Source organism: Salminus brasiliensis, chromosome 4 (assembly GCF_030463535.1).
Source record: "Salminus brasiliensis chromosome 4, fSalBra1.hap2, whole genome shotgun sequence".
Lineage (NCBI taxonomy): Eukaryota > Metazoa > Chordata > Actinopteri > Characiformes > Bryconidae > Salminus > Salminus brasiliensis.
Window position 1 is genome coordinate 10,213,508 of NC_132881.1, and position 24,939 is coordinate 10,238,446.

Sequence of the window (24,939 nt, forward strand, 5' to 3'; positions counted from 1 at the left end):
ACAATTAGGGTGTTTGTCTTTGTTTCATTTCAAACACAGGTTCCTGTAATGAAAAAAGGAGATGAGATAATGTTGTTTATTATGCAAATTGAAAAATATAAAGAATAACTTGAATTAAATGACCCCTTACCTCTTATACTGAGAGCACAAAATCTGGAGAAATTCATCTATCTAACTATTTATCTGTCAATTTATCTAGCTAGCTAGCTATGTGTCTTTTAACCCGTCAGTTTTTTTATCCAGTTGGAGAATTTGTAGGACAATTAGGGTGTTTGTCTTTGTTTCATTTCAAACACAGGTTCCTGTAATAAAAAAGAGGGAATCAGGTAATGCTGTTTATCATGTAAATAGAAAAATATTAAGAATTATCTTAATTGAATTACCTCTTACCTCTTGTATTGAGGGCACAAAATTCTGAGATTCATCTATCTAACTATTTATCTGTCTATTTTTCTAGCTTGCTAGCAAGGTCTCATTTAACCCGTCAGTGTTTTAATCCAATTGATGAAATAGTCGGATAGTCAGGGTGTTTTTCTTTGTTTCATTTCAAACACAGGTTCCTGTAATGAAAAACAGAATTCAGATAATGCTGTTTATCATGGAAATAGAAAAATATAAAGAATGAATATAATTAAATGACCCCTTACCTCTTATACTGAGAGCACTACATTCGGAGAAATTCATCTATCTAACTATTTATCTGTCTATTTATCTAGGTAGCTAGCTATGTGTCAAATAACCCGTCATTGTTTTTATCCAGTTGGTGAATTTGTCAGGACAGTCAGGGTGTTTGTCTTTGTTTCATTTCAAACACAGGTTCCTGTAATGAAAAAAAAAATCACAATGCTGTTTATCATGTAAATAGAAAAATATAAAGAATAACTTTAATTAAATGACCCCTTACCTCTTATACTGAGAGCACAAAATTCGGAGAAATTCATTTATCTAACTATGTATCTGTTAATTTATCTAGATAGAGAGCTATGTGTATTTTAACCTTTCAGTTTTTTTATCCAGTTGGTGAAATACTAGGACATTCAGGGTGTTTGTCTTTGTTTCATTTCAAACACAGGTTCCTGTAATGAAAAAAAGTCAGATCAGATAATCAGATAATGCTGTTTATCATGTAAATAAAAAAATATCAAGAACTTTTAAAATTAAATTAGCCCTTACCTCTTATACTGAGAGTAGAAAACTCATCTTTCTAACTATTTATCTGTCTATTTATCTCTCTAGCTAGCTATGTATCTGTTAACCCGTCATTTTTTTTTATCCATTTGGAGAATTTTTAGGACAGTTAGATAAATTACTGTATTAAATGAATTGTAGAACAGTCAGGATGTTTCTCTTTTTTTATTTCAAGCATCTTTAGTCCATCTGTAGTTCAGCTGTCTCTCTCTCTCTCTCTCTCTCTCTTTATCTATCTATGTACATTTTAATCTTTATGTTTACTTCTTCTGTCTGTCTTATCTTTATTTGTAACTGTTTCTTACTTATCCATTTTTCTACCTGTCTAATCCTACATAGATCAATAGATTAAATTCTTCACCACTTGCAAACCTTAATAGTCTGTCCACCATCCCAAAAACATCATCAGCTTCTCAACATTACAACTTTTACCCAGTTAAAATTAAAACACACATCAGCAGCAGACTTTAAAAACCCAGTCAGTTCAGCAACCTCAAGGCTAAAGCACACTGCCACGGTGGGCAGGAATAATGAAAAGACTGTTTGTCCTACATTTGCTGTCCTGATGTGTGGAGAGGGTGCTGGTTACATGTCTGCAGCTGGAGGATCAGAGGAGCGACTGGGAGTTTAATGGAATGATTGATAATAGAACATTCTTACATCATAAAGACACAGTTCTAAAGTTCCAGCAGCAGCTGTTTCTCTGACTTTTGAAAGATGCATTTGTGAACTGGTGCTCACCTGAGTTTACTCATGTATACACACCTGCACCAACACCTGAACACATTAAAATCACTCCTGTCATCAACAGGGTTCTTTCAGTAATCCAAAATCTGTCTTCAAATATGGGCCTAATAGTAATTTACTGTTACTATATATTACATGTCATGATTTTATATGTTATGCCAATATATCTATCTATAGATCTATATATCTGTCTGCCTGTATATATCTACTCTTTATTGTTTTTAATTGATAAGTGAAATAATCAGCCTGGTCTCATGGGATATACGTACCTCTGACCACTTTTTAGGTTTAAGATATAGGGGAACTGGGTACTTTCTACTGATTAAGGGTGATTTATCTAGCTAGTAGGTAACAGCTAGCTAGGTGGCTAGGCTAATGCAGCCTCTAACATAGCATCAGGTACACAGTGAGCTGTAGTTGTGGACATTCTCATATAGTTTGGTGGTTAAATCAGAGGTTCTTTTAACATATCTTTGACCAAAAGCTTATACGAAGATAAGGGAACGGGAGACACTGTCTGCTCATTCATTAGCGTAGAGTGAGGTGTCAGCTGAGCTCGTACATTAGCTAGCTAGCGCTAGGTGGCTAATGAGGAGCGCTTGCTAGATAAAGCAGCTGGTGTTTTTTTGTGGTTGTCACGATGTGCTGGCTAGAGATCTCGTATGCTGTACTAACTGATTTCATACTGGATCTAATTGTGTGTAATTATGATCTTTCTCTTTTTTACAGCTTTGAACATCTATTCATCATTGATTCTCATTATCTTTCTCTGCCTCTTGCAGGGACCAGGTAGACACGGGGACAGGTGAGTTAATGATGGGTTTTGTGAAAATGGGCTAATTTGATTATTTGAGGTTAATCATCTGAATGTTAGAACTATCTGAGCTGGTTTCCCAGACTTGCATTAAACCTAGTCCTTGACTAAAAGAAGATCACCACTGGAAAAAAGCTAGTTAGTGTCTGGGATTATGATCAATCCATGTCTGGGTAATCAGCCCTTTCTGATCTAAATCACCATGTGTGAAATAATGTGTAATGTGTTGAAATGATTGTACCACTGATTTAATGCACATATTTCAATGAATTGCATTACCAGTATTATTGCACATATGTACAGTATAATTTGAGTATTTTTCTGATGAACCACAGTGTCACACATTGAGGGAGGAGTTAGAGTTTGATGGTCACAGGTAGGAATGACCTGTGGTGCTCTTTGGTGCATTTTGGTGATGAGCCTTGCACTGAATGTGCTCCTGTGGGTGGGAGCCATTATCCGTAATGGCATGCAGCTTATACAGCATCCTCCCCTCTGACACTGCCTCAGTGAGTCTACCTCCACACCCACATCATCACTGGCCTTTTGGATCAGTTTGTTTAGTCTGTTGGTGTCTGCCACTCTCAGCCTGTCCCAGCATGCACTTGCACTTGCCACCACAGACTCATAGAAGATCCTGAGCATAGTTTGGCAGTTATTGAAGGACCTTAGAAAATAGAGACGACTTTGGTCCTTCCTGTAGAGGGCGTCAGTGTTCTTAGCCCAGTCTAGTTAGTTGTCAATGTAAACTCCTAGATATTTGTAGTTCTCCAAAGTGTCCACATTGACCCCCCTGATGGACACAGGGGTCACCAGTGCCTTGTCCCTCCTTTACAGGTCATTTTGTAAAATACATTTTCATGAGTTGCTGAACAATAACAAAAAATGGTTCAGCTTCCAATCCTCTATGAGGAAACATACGTCATGTTGATTTGCATGTTCTGTGTATGTATGAAAATGTATTTTTAAAAAAATAATTCCAGAAATTCCAGCAAGAACATCTGAAATTCCAGCAAGAACATCTGAAGCTTCAGCGAATGAACAATGCTTTGCAGATGTAATGCACACCAAGTTATTGGTATGTATTTTTCACACCTAAAATGTTGTTTACAACAATTTGGAAGGGTGAGGCTGTTGAAAAGCCACTTGTCCTTATTTCTGCAGGCCTGTAATTAGAATGCCACTGTTATTCAGTATTTTCCTAATTCCAGAATGGGAACATTTGTGGCGATTTGTGTATCTTCCAAAAAGCTTTCCTTGAATGAACATATTGTCATCATGAAAAAGAAAAATTCTGTAGCATTGACCACTTCTCTTGCCCAGTTATCACCCTAGATACAGATGCTGTGTCTGTCGATGGAAACCGAAAACTACATCTTTTCAGCAAAACAAAGAGTTATGTTATTATTGATAACTGTAAACTGTCAGAATCTCTAGGGAGTATCTCTATTATCTTTAATGTTTTCTTTAGAGGAACAGACATTTTTTGATGGCATTTTTTTGGCCAGTGATAAAGATGTAGCAACATTTGTTGAGTGTATTCGTAAGAAGGCCAAGCCAGTAAGATATTTGTCAAAACACTTTAGACTGTACATAGTGAAGCAGGATTTACTTTTTGTATATATTTGACAGTGACATTGTGTTACAGGTACATGGAAAAGAAATCTGAGGGACATCAACATGGGCTGCAGCCAGAGAGACCTCTAAAAAGACACACATCATATGTAATGAAGAGGTCCTGGAGGTGGCAGTTTGCTTAAGGGTCTGAACATATATTGGGGAGATATTTGCCAATCCTCCATTTTTGCAAGAAGAACTGGCCACAAAAACAAATGGAAAGTTCTTCTGCACTGATATAATGTGTGGATATTGGCCCTATCTGCAGAAGCCCGCTCAGACATTCCCAGGAATACAAAACTTGACTTAGATGACTTAGACTTTTCTGCATGCAAAGGGGCGTTCTACAAAATGTGAGGTAATTGTGTATTGTCGAACACACAGTTAAGTATTTTACCATATTGGTGGTGTTTTTAAACTTCACATTTGTATTCTTGACATCTGATATAAATGCTGTAGGTGCAGCAGGGTGGCAGAAACCAAACAGGGCCAGGCACTACCATATTTAACAGCTTTTTGCCACGAGTGGCTCTAACTACAAAATACATGAGTAAGGCTGGGAAGTGAACCTTTACTTACAGTGCTCATGTATTGTGCTTTTTTACCCTACTTTTCATTGATCATATTTGTTGACTAAGCCCTGGTGAAACAGCACCTTTATCAGTTCCTTTATCATTACAGCTCGAGTGGATATGATCACATTGCATGTCAGGAGGTTGGACAATCTTGCTGTTTTTTTAGCATATTTTAATACCTGCCCTTTTAAGTGATAGAGTGACCATGGCAAACAAACTTTTTAAAATTATTTGTATAATTGCGTTCTCATTGCATAAGTGATGTGACTTTCTCTGTCAAAATGTTGGGATACTTATTAGTCACCATAAAACTAAAAAAGAGCTAACTATAGATAGATTCTCAGATTTACTTGGCAAAACATTTATGGGTGTTGTCTTTTAATTTTAGATCCCATGTTGTTTAATCATTTACTGTTTTGTCTTTATCTCAATATGTTAGATTTACTTTTAATGTCAACCACCTTAACCTGACAAATATTCTTTACAGCTCCACATGAACCCAGATCAGATGATCCAGTGGGGTTGCAACATGTGATTGAAGGCCTATTCTTGGGCATGCAACAGAAAAGGGGGGGGAATCTATATCGAGTAACTGGTAAGTAGCCATGTTCAGGTTGCCTCCCAGACATCATGAACTTGTGGAATTAATTTTTTTTAATGTGAAATCTGTGACATTAACATTAAGTTGTAGGTAATTTAGGTAATTTCCAGTTCAAATACATTTTTACGTGGAGCAAAGTGCCCCTTCCACATCGTACACTTAAACCCTTACAAAATTTTTATACTGTATTTATACTCTAGTGAGCATGTTCAATAAAACCACCTCATTGTTTCTGCATGTTTTCCATTTGATCAGTTCCACTGACCATATAGGTCTTGGTTGTTGTACAGTTACATACTGTAATCCATCTTTTTCCCTGTGTACTTTGTCAGCACACCTTTACCTTTTTCTTTAGTATTCAGGACCTCCACAAGACTATAATTTCCAGAAGTTGTAGTGAAGAAACTAGCATGAGCAAGTCTGATTTGTAACGTAAGCCAAGAGTGATAGTTGGTCACAGGACGCTGTTGGCTGGATATTTGTGATTGGTGGACTATTTTCAGTGACACTGAGCTGTTAAAAAAAACTCCAGCAGCACTGCTGTGTGTCTGACTCACTCGCACTGGTGCAACACACACTAACATGCCACCACCCTGTCAGTGTTACTGCAGTGCTGAGAATAATCCACCACCCAGTACCAGTTTATTGCACTGGTGTGACTGAATCAGACACAGAAATGCTGTTGGAGTTTTCACTGTTCACTCTGTAGACAAACCGAGCTTGTCATTCTGCTTTGGAGACGTTTGCTTGTAATTGTACACACCTACCAACCAAGGAGTGTCTAAACGAGTGGACAGTGAGTGGACACAACGTTTAAAAACTTTAGCAGCACTGCTGTGTCTGATGTATGCTACGATTACTTTTGTATTCGCTGACGTTATGACTTGGGATTCTGGTATGTTAATTTTGACATGGACCATTTTCGTGACTCTTCATTTGAACTCATTAAACTCAGACTTTCAAAGGAAAGAGGTCTATGTGCTTTTCATTTGTTTCAGACCATAGAAATGTGCAGATTTTGACCATGAAGACCATTAGACCGGACATTTTTACCCCCTTTTTTGCCCACTTGCACTAAACTGTGCTTTCAACCTCACAGAGTGACCATGTTCCACAGAGTCAGGAGAAGTGACTGAATGCCCGACTTCTCTGATTAACTGTCACAGTGCTTCTCCTTTCCTTCCTCCACAATGTAAAACCAGTCACGCGTTGCCTGTGTAGTCAGGACAGAAAGCTGCAGCACTAACATCAGATGTCAAATTATTAACACTCACACTGCAGGAGAACTGGAAATGACGTGTGGAGTGAGGGAGAGAAGCAGGAGCTCTGATGCTGTGTGCATCGCCTTTCAGTTCAGTAACACTCCCCTGCCAACCAATTCCGTTCAGCTGGGGATATCCATGCACTGAGTTGATGACAAGTAAGTGCCAGCTAGTTGGCTGTTCAAGTTTGTTTCTTGTGAGAATTAACTCCATGTTAAAGAATAAAGAGAGAAAGAAAGTCGTTCGAGCTGCAGTAAAGTTCTTGTTCTGTGTGGGTAATGGCTTCCGCCTGAGGACATAGTAGTGCACTTCTCATGTTCGCCAAACATATAGGGAAGCTCTATATGTAACCGTGTGCATATTCTCTAGAACATAATGTCCCTTAAATCCTATTCCTGCTAGAACTGAATGTTAATACTTATTATTTATTAAGTGATCATTTCTTGTCTGATTCAGCAGTTTAGAATATTTGTTCGAATATGATTTGATGGTGTTTTTTGTTGTTGTTGTTATTTCAGACTGTGAGCAATGCTGAATGTCAAGTTGTACTGCGAAGTACTATTGGATTACAATACAGTTTAATAAGAAGAAATTATGTTCCCTCGTCTTTATTCCTGTGTCCTTAACGTTTTTGACAAGGTGATGCAGCTGGAGAGACTTATCAAGGAAGAGGCTTGTTCCTTGTGGAAGAAATGAGACAACAGTGAAACCATCTTACAAGAACCTGCAGGGCTTTGAGGGACCAGGCTGGTGTACTCTATGTGGCCTGGCCACACAGAGTGAGAACCTAAGACTCTATTGTAATGCACTTCACTTTATATAGGATCAATTCCTGAACTGATCTACAGACGATCCTCCCTAAAAGGGCCATAATAATGCATACTTAATGAATAACATATTCACCTGATTCTATACTGGATCCTACTTTTCAAAGCCCTTAACTAGGATTTATTTGTGCTAGTTGTGTTTTACAGGGTGATTTATATATGATGCATCCAGAATATCAGATAGTTTTTAGTGAGGTGCTTGATTGTTTTGTTAAATTATGTGTTATATTTTCAAATGCCTAATGCTTATGCATGATACTGTAAATACCAAGTTAACTACTTGGTATTTAAATACTACTATTCCTACTTAAAAAACAACATTGATGCAAATGACTGTAATATCATTGCATATTCTAAAAAAAAAAAGGGATTTGATGTGAATGAAGTAAAATAATATTATCATATCATAAAATAATAGTAATTAGGGTGTGTTTTGCAGAAGCCTGGTAATAAACTAGCGAGAAAGGAAGTGAATGTTGTTATTAAGCACATATCAAAACAGCCAAACCTGACTGAAGTGCCATCTTCCCTTTTTCCCTTTTCCCTACACACAAACACAGACAGAAACGAGTGTTAGTCATTTCAGCAACCCCAGATAAATGCAGAACTACTGAACATCCTCAGTTTCAACATCTGACCTCCTTTACTCCTCTGTAATTTGGTTATAGTAGAATATCCACCATTTTAAAACATACATCTGCAGAATCTGCAAAAATAACACAGAAAGAAATGTTGGTATTAGATACACAGTTGGACTTTTCTAGAAAAACTTCATTAACAGGAAATAATGTGGATTAATTAAGTTTCTGCTCAAAGCTTGCTTGCTGTTCATGTCTCCCAGTGTAAATCATTTCAGTGTCTCAGGTAAAAGCTTACGCATACTTAATATACCACCGGCCTCCTTTGCCTCTGCACAGTTAGGCAAGTCATCAGTTGAGTCGTCCGTAGTAAAGCAACCAACACCATTGAGTGATCTTCCAAAAGGTGAAGCCTGAGGCTTAGTGCTGCTCATAAGTGGCTTCTTTGTTGAGCGTCTGTATTCTGGATGACCATCTGATTCCATTTTCTCTAGTTTCACCCACAATTCAGGTCTTCTCACAAAACATATATAAACAATAATAAACAATCTGTAATCATTATGTAGCAATCTAATATAAAGGTGTTTTACAACATTTACAGAAGTGGCAACATAAATCTGAGTGCCACTGTGCCAAATCACTTGCCTGAATTTTGTAAATGATTTAATATAAAATGTGACAACAGAAGACTGAATGACAGATAATCTAACAAACATTTAGTCTACAGGACAACAAAATGCAAAGAGAAAAACAGTGCCAATTAATACTCTTCTAAGAAAGCTTAAGAAATTTACCAAGATGAAAATACCCCCCAAAAAACAGATCAGAATCATTTCAGTTATAATTAGTTTTATACAAATGTAGGTGTTGATAAAAAGCAAACAGTGATTATAAACCCAGTATGAAGATGAAATTCCAGACTCATATGAAAGAACCATAAAACTACAGGGGCCGATTTCCTGCTCAGGGATTAAGCTTAGTCTTGGATTATATTTGGGTGTTCATCTGTGGGACAAGTTGGAATGGGAAGTGAACATGGACAAGCTGTACAAGAAAGGCCAAAGCCAGCGCTACTTTTTGAAGACTGAGGTTCTTTGGTGTGACAACCTAGCTGCTATGAACTTTCTACAAATCTGTGGTGCCAAGTAACATTTTTCTGTGCCATTGTGTGCTGGGCAGCAGTACTACAACAAAAGACCCAAACAGACTGAACAAGATCATTAGACTGACCAACTCAGTCCTGGGGGCTAAACTGGACACAGTGGAGATGGTGCTGGAGAGGGTAATGGGATGTTGGCAAAGGTGTCCGTGATCATGAAGAACTCTCACCCAGTCCACAAAACACTACAGGGACAGAGAGCACACAATGGGCAGCAGACCTCGCTGCAGGAAAAACACTTTGACAGGTAATTTCTTCCTACAGCCATCGGATTATACAAATCTACACTCCAATCCATCAAATTAATCTGTTACTCAGCATCATTGGACATCTGTATATCACCTGCACTGCATTTCCATCACTGCCTGTTCTGCTCTAGTCATCTTTTGCACAATACTGTGTGTTACAGCAGTTCTGCATTAAGTACTTAGTACTATGCAGTAATACTGCAACTGTAAACAACCTCATCCGTGGATTACTGTTACCATCACACAGTAACATTAACTGTGACAGTAACTGTGGCTATGACTGTGGCAATAACTGTAACTGCAATACCTATATATGAGGGTTAGGGTCCTCTATAACAGAAATATGCTACAAAGCCATTTAGGGAAACTGAATATCTCTGTACCAGTCCTTGGTGTGGTAACGTCAGACAAAGCTGTAGACCACTAGAATAACCAGCTGTACTGAGTACTCCTCCTCTTCCCTGCCCGCTTCTCCAACTAAAGCATAAAACATAGCCAAAGTCAAAGCGTATAGTTGTGCAGTTGTGAGGACAACCCACTTGGAGGCCAGTAGACTCGACTTTTTTCCAAACTCAATCACCTTACACCACTTCACACTAAACCTGCACAGTTCAACAACATTAGAGACTGAGTGCATGTGCGCAAAATGGAGATATCTGTCAGGAGGTCCAGCAATGTGTGGGTGTCTCATGTAAAATGCATTTTGCAGCATGTAATGTCTGGATAAATGAGTGTAATTAGTTCTATTAAAACATTAACAGCCCCCATCATCTAGCTCGCTGCCTCTTCTGTTTTACATTTATTATAGTCCTATTTTATTCGATTTATTACAATGGTCAGTGGCTTGTCTAGGCTGAGGTCTAAGCTAGACATAGGTTTTAATTTAAACTAATAAGATTATTTTGAGTCTCTTCTGTCACATACGTGTTATTTGTGTAAAAATGACTGACATGAGCACTACGAAGGACTGTCAATTCATGGATGCAAACGTATGGATGCAGTTACTGCACAGAACCTGGCCCCAGTTTGAACATAAGACAGCTCTCATTTGAACTAAATTTGTCCTCATTTCTGTGTAATAGAATGGCAGGATGTCATGCTTTGTATGTTTTTTACAGACACTGATATGACCCCTACCGAGTGAAGGATTTCAGTGGTATTTGTTTCATGGCATTATTTCCATTATTACATTCATGATCATGACATTTTCTATCTCTGTATTCTCCCCATCGTCTCATGCCAGGTTTATTAGCATTCCAATGGTTGTGAGCAGCCAGGCCTTCCATGTCTGCAGAAGAAGGCATATGCCTTCATGCCTTTCAAGCTTAGGACCAGTCACCCCCCCCCCCCCCCCCTCAGGTAGACCCCAACTGTTTTCCATTGCCTGCACTCCTCCCCCCGATTAGAATGTGGCACATTTACATAAAATGTACTGTTATGGAGAGAATTGCAGAGAAGTGAAATCACACCTTATCCTCAAAATGGAGTTATGTAATAACTGAAAGTTTGGGAGAAGCACCACGCCCAAACTCTTCCCCTCAATTACTACGCGCTATAAAACCGTTCCTCTCCCTTCTCGTTCTCATGCCGAAACTTGCATTCCACCACCACCCCTGCTCCTCCTGATCCAATTTTACTCAACCTCTACCTGGCAAGGGGGGTCTGGTTTCGAATTCCATCTGCTTGAAGCCCCTCAGAACTCCAGCCCAAATTTCTCGAGTTGCCTCCTTGCCTCAGCTAGCTTGGTCCGCACTTGCAAACTGATTTATACTTAAATCATCATAGCAGCCACATACATTAATGTACAAATGTCAACAGGTACAGCGGCTGAGATGAATGAGCAGAAAGACTCATGAATGGATAAGTGGGGACACTGACTGACAGTTCAGTTGCCAGCAGGCCTGGCAAAAGCAGATGAACTAAAAAATATAATAGTACCAGCAGGAATGACCTCCTGTATCACTCCTTTACACACCAGAGGTGAAGATGTCTGTTTCTTCCAAACGGATTCCTTCTCTCTTTATAGGTGTGCACTTTTCTATTCAAGTGAATGGCTTCTGTGCCCTTAATAGTGAGTGAATTAGAGGCTGAATATTAAAGACATTGTATTAGACTCTTGAGTACAGAAAAAGTGAACTCCATAGAGAGGGAGAGTGTCCTTTCCTTCACATTACTTTATGAATTGTAAGGTAAACAAAGTCCACTGAAATAAATCTCTCATTTCTATTGGATAGAAATGAGAAATAGGGGCTGGGAATTTCTCACCACCTATTGCAGGGCCTTCATCTGCCACACACCAATAGCATCAAGGGAATACTTAATAATTTAGTGTAATATTAGATACACACTGATGCACCTCCCCTTGACCCTGTACACCTCTGAGAGCAGCACTGAATTTAAGAGTCTTCTGTAGGTCTGCTGGTGGAAATGAAAGTGGTGTGCTTACACTTTTACTGAGCATCTCCTGAAGATCACCTAGGAGTCCTTTAGAGGAAAACTTCCAGCACTGTTTCAGATGAAGCGGTGACAATGTACACCATCACAGGATGGATGGCATTAACCTCAAAATACACATAAGCTTCATTATGATGTTGCAAAAAAGTGTAGTGATGAAGGCAGTAGTGGAGAGTAAAGAACCTAGAGCAGTCAGAAATATCTTATAATAGACTATAAAAGACACAACTATTCATATGAAGTTGGTTCATCACATCACATTTGATGGCTCTGCTGTTTTTCCCCATTACATTATTCCACTTACCCCCAAGAATCTTCCAAGAGCTTTTCAATAGTCATTCCCTCAGCTAGTTCTCCATGCTGCCAATGCAAAGGATTTCATAAGGTCCTTCACGATCATCAAATCAGGTTTTTCAGGCAACACTTTATTGTGGGCCTCAGACATAGTATCCTCTCCAACAACGCATGATTCCCTTATCAAAGACACAAAATATCAGTCCCAACCATAAAAAGAGAATTACTTAAATCTCTCCAATACCAATATTACACCAACTACTCTTCTGTGATCAACCATAATAAAATCGTTCTTAAACAAACTTCCATAACTGTTCTCCTCATCATCCCTCAGGAAAGAGCTCTTCACCATTAAAGCTTTGGTAACTTGGACATACTTTGCATTGGTGGGATCCCTGCACATCAAGAGCAACAAAATGAATCAAATGTATCCAGTAATTCTGTTCATCTAATGGGGGGCATTTCACAAAGCAGGATTCCTCCGATTAGTGAGAAAACTTAAGCCCAGAGTCAAGCCTATCCAATACGTAAAGAGCTGAGGCACATTTTGTAAGGGTGTTCAGTTCCTAATCAACATCTGGCACTAGGAAGTGCCCACTGCATCATCTGAAAATACCATCCACTGCCACGTACCATATTACGAAAGTCTTGCCTCAGCACTGTGAATGACACTTTGGGTCTGTTTACTCCTGCCATAAAGAGCCGTAAATCCCAGAAACATTAAACAAGTTACAGCAGCTTCAAGAAAAATGACATTCACTGGTTTGATGGTGGCGTTACAGAAAAGCATTAAGCGTTTTTATTCAATAGCATCTGGTCTGTAGCATCTGTGTCCTACACACAAAATTCTTCTTTTTTTTTTGGTAATTTCTTGATCCTTCCTACTTCAACATTTTTTTTTTTTACCAATCCTCACATATCTGGTAGCAAAATACCTGCAATATTTATAATTAATAATAATTATAATAAATAATGTCAACTTGTACCTTTTGAACACTTTGACTTTGAACAAGCCCATTTTAACAAAATCTGTTCTGCACATTATTTTGAGGGGGTATGTCAAGTTTGGTGGACATTTGTCACAAGAAAGCAAGGCCAATAGTACATAACTCTTAGAAACCATTCATCCAGTCAACCTGCAATTTTACATGCTGCATCTTTAGCCTGTTCTATAATAGTCTGACCAGAGGACTTGATATGTCAATTATTGTGGTTGATATTAGCTAATCACATTCAAGCATACATTTGACATGCTAAACATTCGCCAATCAGGGTGCAACTTAAGGGGATTTATCAATGTAGGCATATTCTATTAACCAGTGAAGTTGCCAGAAATGCCTTACAATAATGCTGTCATATGCTGTTTCCTATATGTTACATTTACAGATACACCATATATAATCGATACCAATACATAAACTTTTTGATTGATACACAGTACCGATCCGATACCATTGTTAAATAAATCAACTGTATACCTCACCATGTGGGAGAGATTTAAAGCATCAGGATTGATGTAAACATTATCTCACTAACTTTGTAAAATAGTAAATGTATTAAATTGCTATTTATTTGTCACTAAAATAAGAAACAATTGTGCAGGACCTTGGCACAGCATTCACCTTACAATGTATTCATTTATTTATAAGTATTTATAGGAGACAGTCACACATGCCAGATTTAGTTCTTTTCAAAGGATACAAAAGTCTTCATATGAGATATGACTATTAACAGAATGTTTTTTTAGTTGAAAATGCAATAATTTTGATGATTGGTTATGTGTATTGATTTGTAATTATCAATATCATTGGGCGTGTTGTGCTGGTTCTTTAGGTCTCATTGGGCCTGTTGTGGTTGGAACTTTAAGCCACTTGCCAATTGTCTTTTTTCTATATTGGCATAAAAAAAAATCCTAAAACTTAGGCCTACTTGAAGCCATAGCTGACACTCGTGTGACTCCAGTGTTGTGACTGTTTTATTTCCATGGTAATTCCTACTCCATCCACTATGTGGCAGTATATTGGAAGTAGGCCAGGTTACAAGCCAAAAGGGAGGGAACTATGAAGCAGCAAGGTGGTTTAGATGTGGCTCACTTCAGGCCTCACTGTAATGAAGATCCTTACTGGTGGAACTACAGGTTCTAACACTCACTGTAAGTTTGCTATCATTTAATTCTTTCTATATTCAGTCAAGCTTTGTGTATGTTTTATTCATGAGGTTTTGTGCTGTTCTGCTTTTGCAGAAAGCTTCACTTTTGTCTTGTTTTCTGTTTGTTTGTTTGTTTCTCTATTTGCAGTCCTTACAACTAACTTGCTCTTCTTATGGACATTGGGATAAACTTTACACACAGAAGACAAATGTATCACTCCTGAATTGACTCTCAGCTCCTCAAACCAGGGATTTCCATGGTTTAGACTTTCCTTTCACAAGGAAACACCCAGGATTATAAACTGTTATCAGAAAGAAGGATGTCTGGAATACAAACCACTTTGTGAGAGCTTGGCACAGCATTCACCTTACAATGTGTTCATTTATTTATAAGTATTTATAGGAGACAGTCACACATGCCAGATTTAGTTCTTTTCAAAGGATACAAAAGTCTTCATATGAGATGTCTATTAACAGAATGTTTTTTTTTGTTGTTGAAAATGCAATAATTTTGATGATTGGTTATGTGTATTGATTTGTAATTATCATTAATATTGGGCCTGTTGTGCTGGTTCTTTAGGTCTCATTGGGCCTGTTGTGGTTGGATCTTTAAACCACTTGCCTATTGTCTATTTTCTATATTGGCATAAAAAAAAAATCCTAAAACTTAGGCCTACTTGAAGCCATAGCTGACACTCATTTGACTCCAGTGTTGTGACCTTTTTTCATGGTAATTCCTACTCCATCCACTATGTGGCAGTATATTGGAAGTAGGCCAGGTTACAAGTCAAAAGGGAGGGAACTATGAAGCAGCAAGGTGGTTTAGATGTGGCTTCATGAGGTTTTGTTCTGTTCTGCTTTTGCAGAAAGTTTCACTTTTGTCTTGTTTTCTGTTTGTTTGTTTCTCTATTTGCAGTCCTTACAACTAACTTGCTCTTCTTATGGACATTGGGATAAACTTTACACACAGAAGACATATGTATCACTCCTGAATTGACTCTCAGCAACTCAAACCAGGGATTTCCATGGTTCAGACTTTCCTTTCACAAGGAAACACCCAGGATTATAAACTGTTATCAGAAAGAAGGATGTCTGAAATACAAACCACTTTGTGAGAGCTTTCCAAGTCCTATGTTTTGGATTGGTTCTATGGACTTCAAGTAAGCACCGTTAATAAGAGGGTGAGTACAGACAAAATTTTACCTACCTTCAAGCACTAGTGAGCAGTCCACAAGAAATCTGCAGGCTCTCTTAAATACTTTTTTTGTAAATTGTGATCTGGCTATTCTAAGGGTAGTAGTATATTTCAGATGTCTCTCTACACTACAGGTGATTTTGGATTTATATGCTTTATGGATGTTTAACTGGAACAATATTACATTAAAATGGTTAAAATAGGCATATTGTACGATGTCACAGTAGTGATTTATTCATTATGAAAATGCACTACATGCATGTTTAGAACCTCTAAAGTGCAAAAAAAAATCTGTTTGTTGAAGAAGTTAAGGTTTGTCATTGATTTTAATTTCTTCTCTGTTCTTCAGTAGGTTTGTTTGTCTTTAAGTAACACCAGCAGCTCTTTATCTCTGAGAGTTTTTGATTTCCGCACATTTTGTCTTTTACCATCAACAGCACCTGTTGCAGGAATTCTGGCTATTCTGATTAAATATCCTTGTCCAAATGGAAAGACTGGAAATGTTGAGGAAATATAATGAGTGTAGTTTCTCTGTTCTCCATCGTATTTTTTAAAGTCATGTTTGAGATTTTAGGACATTGTTTGTGAGTGAGAGGAGGGGCAAAGTGAATATCTAATGATCCAATATCAAACTAAGTTGGCTGAGCTTTCCAAACTCAAGGTTCTTAAACTCAAATGTGCTTGGATGTACAAACAAGTGACTGTGTTTTTTAGCTCATTAGTAAGACAGCCCGATTAATTTCTGTGAAGTTTCATTTACTAGTGTTTGCAAATGCAGCTTCTCCTAGTCTGAGAAATATGTGGAAATAGTACCACCAGTTAAAGTGATGAAATTGGGTATGACGTCCGGTCCTCTATCACAGAGAAAGGCTTCACCTCTGCTGCCTGGAATCTGTTGTGCTCTCCGAAAACATCGAGAAGGTGCTACACCAAGACCTTACCCAGTGACACCAGTCAGGTAAGTGATGATTTACTTTATTCAAATCTTTTTTCAGTCAAATGATTTTTAGTTGCTGGACCAGGAATAAAAATAGTTTATTTCTAGTGTGTTTTGGACCTAAAAGGAGAACTTCTGTTTTGTTACTGTTAAGAAGAAAGAAGTTATGTGACATCCAGAGTTTTATATCCTTTACACAGTCCTCCATTTTCTTTAATCTGAATTTATCAACATGTTGGGCTGATATATAGAGCTGTGTGTCATCTGCAATGGCAATGGAAATTATAACTGCCCAGTGGTAACATGTATAATGTAAATAATAGCAGTCCTAAAATAAAGTATTGTGGAACTTCATATCTTACTTGTGTAATTTGATGATAAATCTTTTATCTTTATAAACTGATAGTGTTCCCTTAAATATGATTTAAACCACGGTAGGGCTGTTCCTGTGATTCCAACCATTTTCTCTAATCTTTCTAGTAGAATAGTGTGAACTATTGTATCAAAGGCTGCACTGCGGTCTAGTAGGGCTAATAAAGATACGTAGCCTTGATCAAAGGCAAGAAAGATCTTTGTAATCTTCACTAGGGCTGTCTCTGCGCTACGATAGGGTCTGAATCCAGATAGGAATTTCTTATTCATGAATGGACTAGGAGATTTGGTTCCTTAATTAAAGGTTTCATGACTGCTAATTTAAGGGTTTTGGGTACATGCCCTAAGCTAAGGGATGAATTTACTATTGTTAAAAGAGGTCTGATTATAATTGGGAGCATTTCTTTTAGTATTTTAGACAGAATTGGGTCAAGTGTACAGGTTGTGCAATTTGCTGAGGAAATCTTTTTCTAGTTCTGGCTGTGGAAGTGGGTAGAAGGCTTCCAGCCTTTATTCTACAACCAAGTTATGTTCTAAAGCAGCCACACCAGGCAATTTTGATTTAAGGTCAAATGTTTGATTTAATAAGGAGTGTTGGAGTTGTTGTTTAATGCTTTCTATTTTATTATTAAAATAGTCCATAAAAACATTACTGATTAAAGAAGCTGGAATCTGGGGTTGAGTATCTGCCTGGCTTTCAGTAAGTTTAGAGATCTCACTAAAAATACTCTGGGATTGTTTTTTGTAATTATCGATCAGTGAGGCCAAATACGCTAAGAGAGATTTAATGAGTCCCTTTCTATATTGACTAAGGCTGTCCTTCCAGGCAGAGTGGAACACTCTAGTTGGGTCGTCCACCATTTTCGCTCTAGTTTCTGCGCTGTTTGTTTTAAGGTACGAGTTTGATCACTGTACCACTGTGCGAGCGGAGCCACTTTATCTAAGGTTAATTGAAGGGTATTTTAAAGACCGTTTGTTAATCTATCTAGCTATGTTTAATCTGACGGAGTGTAAGCTAAGGTCGGTAGGTCTGGGAGGTTTTTAGTAAACTGTACAGCGGTCATTGGGTTATTGCATGCTTTAGAAAGTGGCAAGGGGCCAAATTAACATTTTGCCTAAGATGTAGCTCATAGGAGATTAGATAATGGTCTGATGTTACTAAGCTTAATGCTAACACCCAGGGTCAGGACTAAATCTAGGGTATGATTACAGTAATGTGTGGGTCCAGTTACAGTTATCTAATATCGATGCAATGGCCTTTGTTAATGGATCGTCTGCTTTTTCAAAATGAATATTAAAGTCTCCTACTATTGTAACTTGTTGCACACTGCCAGCAAAACCACTCAATTCTTTTAAAAATTCAGAGTGTGATGCTGGAGGCCTACAAATAATAGTGTGAATGTATTTTTATTTGTGGCTGGATTTGATATATTAATGTAGAGAATCTCAAACAAAGTGAATTTGATAGTGTTTTTGAATATCAAGCGTTTTCTGGTAGATTATGCATACTCCACCTCCTCTGCCTGATAATCTAGGGCTATGTACATATTTTTAACCTGCGGGGGTGGCATTATTTAGTGCTGAATATTGATCAGGTCTAATACAGGTTTTCAGACATCTGTAGTAGAGATGTGTTCATTCTCCATCTACCTCTTCTAAGCCTGTCTGAATGTATATTCACACAAAGCTAAACAGGTGCATGGTCCGACAGGGAAATAGCAGTGATAGTGCTATCAATGATATTATTGGTTAGACTCTGGGAGATCAAAATCAAGGTCAAGTCTTGGGTAGGAATTATGGCAGTGGTAGTAAAATGTGCATTCCTGGTTTCTAGGATTGAATCAGGTCATTGTCCACCATCAGCATGTGAATGGCAGCTTTATCCTTCGGCGTTGAGGTACCTGATTATTTACTTTTATCTAATATCCCATTTAAGACCTAATTGAAGTCCTGCCAAAAGCATTTGTCCTTGGGCATTTCCCAATTTATTAACTCCATGAAAGAAAGATGGATCCTCCATGTTAGGGGCATAGATATTACACGGTGTTATTTACACCCCCCCCCCCCCCCCCATTTATATTGGCTTCTATATAAATAACTCTACCATTACTATCCTTATACTCTCTCAGCAAAGTTCAAACTCCTATGGACCAAAATAAGAACTCCATAAGAACCATTAATATTCCAGGAAACTACCTTAACATAAGCACTATTTGCCATTCATATGATAAGATAACAAAACTCAAATAAAAGATTGGCATAGCAATCGTTCCATGCCATCTGACCTTCCTAATTTCAAAATATAGGCTACTGCTTTTGTACCAGTGAACATTATTAGGATACCTGTAATTCTAAATAGAACCAGCATAGCCAAACAGGCCAACAAAAATCTTGAACAGAACAGAAAAATGTCTCCAGTAGCCAGCTGAGGATTCTATTCTTGTTAAATTCATGTCCACAAAACTAACAACAAAGAGAAAAAAAGAAGGAAAAAAAGAAGAGAACTTAACTTGGGTCAGTGGAATGTCTGAGACGTCTACTAGGTTATAGCCTAAACAGCTACACAAAGCTATCCAGACCAATCATACCTCTCAGTCTCCTTGTGCTAGTGGATGTTTTATAGTTTATTCTTCATCAGTAACTTGCTTCTTGATGAACTTGACGGCTTCTGTTGTGACGTCAAACTTTGTTTTCCTCTTCCACGCAAACTGGAGCGCTGCAGGAAACCTCACTTTCTTGTCACGCAGCAGCTGTTTCGCCAATCAGAACGTTTTCCTCCTCTCAACCAGCTTCTTCAACATGTATGGAAACAAGGAAATGTTGCTTCCACTCCACACTACACCTCCTTTCTCCCTCACAGCTTTTAAGACATTATCTCCCTAACTAACTTCTGTGTTTACTTTCGAGGATGGTGGCCATGGAGAGGCACTGGGAGCATCAGCGTGACCAGGGCCAGCCCAAGACTTTATGGGGCCCTAAGCAGATTGTCATTTGGGGCCCCCATACCACTACCTTAGCACCAGATGCTTCATCATTCCGTATGCTGCACTGTGTGTATTGTACCCATTAGCATTATTTGTAATTAGCTTACATCGTACACAAAAATGTTCTAATTAATTTTTACTTATAAATACAGAGTGATTTGTTGATTTATTGTTCAACGCTGAAGCAACTGGGTCTTTATCAACTTTGTCTATGGCTCTGCATGCTCCAGCAGAGAGGGCAACTACTCCAGACAGTGTTCTCATTGATGGAGATTTTATTGTAAGACCCTATTAAATATCGTGCCCAAAGAGTAATGCTGCGGTACCTGTGGCCTGGAAGACCTCTAGTACACTAAATTCCAGACACCGTTTGGAAGAAAACAGACGCCAGGATCGAGGAAGCAAGCCATTCAGCTGACTCTTCGTGCTCCACTGCTGACTGTAGGTTTGACATTCTGTACTCTGTCCATTCTGTCAGGTAAGTGATGATTTACTATATTCAAACCATTTGTTCTGCCCTTTCTCTGCTTGTATTAAAAACGTAATATTAGTATCACTTGCTCACATTTAAACAAACCCTGCAGTATCGAGCATATATTGAGAACAGAAAATTGGTTTTAACAGTCTTAGGGGGAAAAAAAAGGAAACCTACGTATCAATTCTTACCAGTACAACTAACTTCCACAAATAAATTTTAATTTAGACTGTTAAATATACAACGTAAGTTAGGTATGCTGGGCAGATTCTCAACCCCAGATCCCTACTACCTTAACCAGTAATATTTTTATAATAAAATTTTAATAATAATATAGAAAACATTTGACAGCCATGTTTGCTATTAAGGAGTGTTGGATTTGTTGTCACCTGGTGTAGCTGATTTAGAACATGAGTTAAAATATTTGTTGCAGAACAAAGGCTGGAAGTCTTCTACTCACTTCCACAGCCAGAACTAACAAAAAACTTTTTCCTTTTACAACCTGTACACTCGACCCGATTCCCTTTAAAATACTGACAGAATTACTCCCAATTATAATCAGACCTCTTTTAACAATAGTAAATTCATCCCTTACCTAAGGCCATGTACCCAAATCCCTTTAATTTGCAGTTTTAAAACCTTTAATTAAGAAACTACATCTTGGTCCTGGTGTACTTTCAATTACAGACCCATCTCAAGCCTGACATTTCTGTCCAAGATATTAGAAAATGCTATGGCTCAACAACTCTGCTTATACCAGAGTAAAAATGAAATGTATGAGAAAATCCAATCTGGATTCAGACAGCCCAAGTGAAGATTACAAACGATCTCTTCTTGCCTCTGATCAAGGCTACGTAGCCCTACTCGCCCTCAGTTTAGCCTTTGACACTATAGATAACACTATTCTCTTTGAAAGATTAGAGAACATGGTTGGAATCACAGAAACAGCCCTATTGTGGTTCAAATCATATCTAAACGAACCCTATCAGTCCGTATTTCTAAATTACACAGATGTCCGATATGGAGTTCCACAATGCTCTATTTAAGGGCATCTATTATTTACATTATAGATGTTACCACAGGGCAGTTATAAGCAGACAGGATGTTAACTTACAGATGCAGAGGACACTGCTCTATATATCAGCCAAACCTGATAGTCCTCAATTTTCTTTAATCTAGAGTTACTGTGTGAAGGATGTACTCTGGATGCCACATGACTTCGTTCTCCTTAGCAGTAACAAAACATAGGTTCTCTTTTTAGGTCTGAAAAACACTAGAAGTAAACTCTAAATGTTAGTCTTGGCTGTTTTTTTGCATTATTCTGGGTCCAGCAGCTAAAAATCTTGGTGTCTTATTTGTTTAGGATCTATCATTTCAGCAACATATAGCTAAATAACTAGGACAGCCTACATTGCCAAACTAAGAAATTCCTTTTCTACAGGATGCAGAAAAGCTAGTACACACTTAACCTCACGGTTAGATTATTGCAACACACTTTTGTCAGGCTGTTCCAGCAGGTACCTCAGTAAACTTTGTCGTGGTTCTTCTACTTCTTCTTCTGAGGACTTCTTTTGAAAGGAGACTCGTGACCACCGTCTTTCAGTTGTAACAATGAAACATTTTATTCCAATCAAAAGTACAATGTGGAGGGAGTTTGCCAATTCTGGGTGCCCCTCTTCTCTCTCTCCCAGACAAAGGAATACCTTATGTTTTATACCCTACTATACGTCATATGTTGTTAGACTGTTCTCATATGCAGGATGTCTGCAGCACGTAGACCATGTAAGTAATGGTGGGGGCTAATGATGATTCCTTATGGATGAAATGCAGACACAGCTGGACCCCTTAACATCTCTTTTACGTTATGTTTGTTCAGTTCATGTACAGTTTCTCACATTAGGTCTGGGAACGAATCCCACTCTCCTGTCCAAGACTACCCCATGGGTCTCACTATATTCAGTTTCTATACATGTATTGACTTTCTTTTTTGTGTTACAGGTTCTCAGGAACCCCATCGACCCAACAAATGTATTTTCATCGGAAACTGTGTGGCTCACGGTCTGAACTGTGTGTTCTGCAACTCTGTAACATATAAGTGATCATTCATTTCCATACATGTATTGACTTTCTTTATGGTCTTACAGGCTTTCTGGACCCCATGACCCCACCCCCCTCCTCCATCCTAATGGTGGATCCAGCTGAGAAGGGTCAGTGCATCTGCAACGGTGTATGGTTCGCTGTCCATCATTCTGCAACTCTGTAACAGGGAAGTGATCGTTCAGTTTCTATACATGTATTGCCTTTTTATTTGTCTTACACGCTTTCTGGACCAATGGCTCCCCCCTTCCTGATGGTGTATACAGCCAACAATAGTCTGTCCATTGCAACTGTGTGTGGCTCAGGTAAGTGTGGTAACAGGTAAGGTAAGTGTGTAAAAGGTAAGGGATCATTCAGTTTCTATACATGTATTTTTTTTGTCTTACAGGTTTTTCGGACTGCATGTACCAAGGGTCTTTCCATCGCCACTGTGTGTGTGGCTCGCTATCAATCTGTCTACAAGTGTGTAACAGGTTGGTGATCATTCAGTTTCTATACATGTATTGACTTAATTTTTTTGTCTTACAGGTTTTTCGGAACGCATGAACCAAGGGTCTGTGTATCTGCAACTGTGTGTGATTCGCTACGATCTGTGTGCAAGTGTGTAACAGGTAAGTGATCATTCAGTTTCTATACATGTATTGACTTTCTTTTTTTTGTCTTACAGGTTTTTCGGACCGCTTGAACCAAGGGTCTTTCCATTGCCACTGTGAGTGAGTTGCTACTATCTGTCTACAAGTGTGTAACAGGTAAGTGATCATTCAGTTTCTATACATGTATTGACTTTCTTTTTTTGTCTTACAGGTTTTTCGGTACGCATGAACCAAGGGTCTGTGCATTTCCAACTGTGTGTGACTCGCTAATATCTGTCTGCAAGTGTGTAACAGGTAGGTGATCATTCAGTTTCTATACATGTATTGACTTTCTTTTTTTGTCTTACAGGTTTTTCGGACCACATGAAACAAGGGTCTGTGCATCTGCAACTGTGTGTGATTCGCTACGATCTGTCTGCAAGTGTGTAACAGGTAAGTGATCATTCAGTTTCTATACATGTATTGACTTTCTTTTTTTGTCTTACAGGTTTTTTGGACCTCATGAACCAAGGGTCTGTGCATCTGCAACTATGTGTGACTTGCTACTCTCTGTCTGCAAGTGTGTAACAGGTAAGTGATCATTCAGTTTCTATACATGTATTGACCTAATTTTTTTGTCTTACAGGTTTTTCGGAACGCATGAACCAAGGGTCTGTGCATCTGCAACTGTGTGTGATTCGCTACGATCTGTGTGCAAGTGTGTAACAGGTAAGTGATCATTCAGTTTCTATACATGTATTGACTTTCTTTTTTTTGTCTTACAGGTTTTTCGGACCGCATGAACCAAGGGTCTTTCCATTGCCACTGTGAGTGAGTTGCTACTATCTGTCTACAAGTGTGTAACAGGTAAGTGATCATTCAGTTTCTATACATGTATTGACTTTCTTTTTTTGTCTTACAGGTTTTTCGGACCACATGAACCAAGGGTCTGTGCATCTGCAACTGTGTGTGACTCGCTATCTGTCTGCAAGTGTGTAACAGGTAGGTGATCATTCAATTTCTATACATGTATTGACTTTCTTTTTTTGTCTTACAGGTTTTTCGAACCGCATGAACCAAGGGTCTTTCCATTGCCACTGTGTTTGTGGCTCGCTATCAATCTGTCTGCAAGTGTGTAACAGGTAGGTGATCATTCAGTTTCTATATGTGTATTGACTTTCTTTTTTTGTCTTACAGGTTTTTCGGTACGCATGAACCAAGGGTCTGTGCATCTGCAACTGTGTGTGACTCGCTAATATCTGTCTGCAAGTGTGTAACAGGTAAGTGATCATTCAGTTTCTATACATGTATTGACCTAATTTTTTTGTCTTACAGGTTTTACGGAACGCATGAACCAAGGGTCTGTGCATCTGCAACTGTGTGTGATTCGCTACGATCTGTCTGCAAGTGTGTAACAGGTAAGTGATCATTCAGTTTCTATACATGTTTTGACTTTCTTTTTTTGGCTTACAGGTTTTTCGGACCGCATGAACCAAGGGTCTTTCCATTGCCACTGTGTGTTTGGCTCGCTATCAATCTTTCTGCAAGTGTGTAACAGGTAGGTGATCATTCAGTTTCTATACATGTATTGACTTTCTTTTTTTGTCTTACAGGTTTTTTGGACCTCATGAACCAAGGGTCTGTGCATCTGCAACTGTGTGTGACTCGCTACTATCTGTCGGCAAGTGTGTAACAGGTAAGTGATCATTCCGTTTCTATACATGTATTGACTTTCTTTTTTTGTCTTACAGGTTTTTCGGTCCACAAAACCCAAGGGTCTGTGCATCTGCAACTA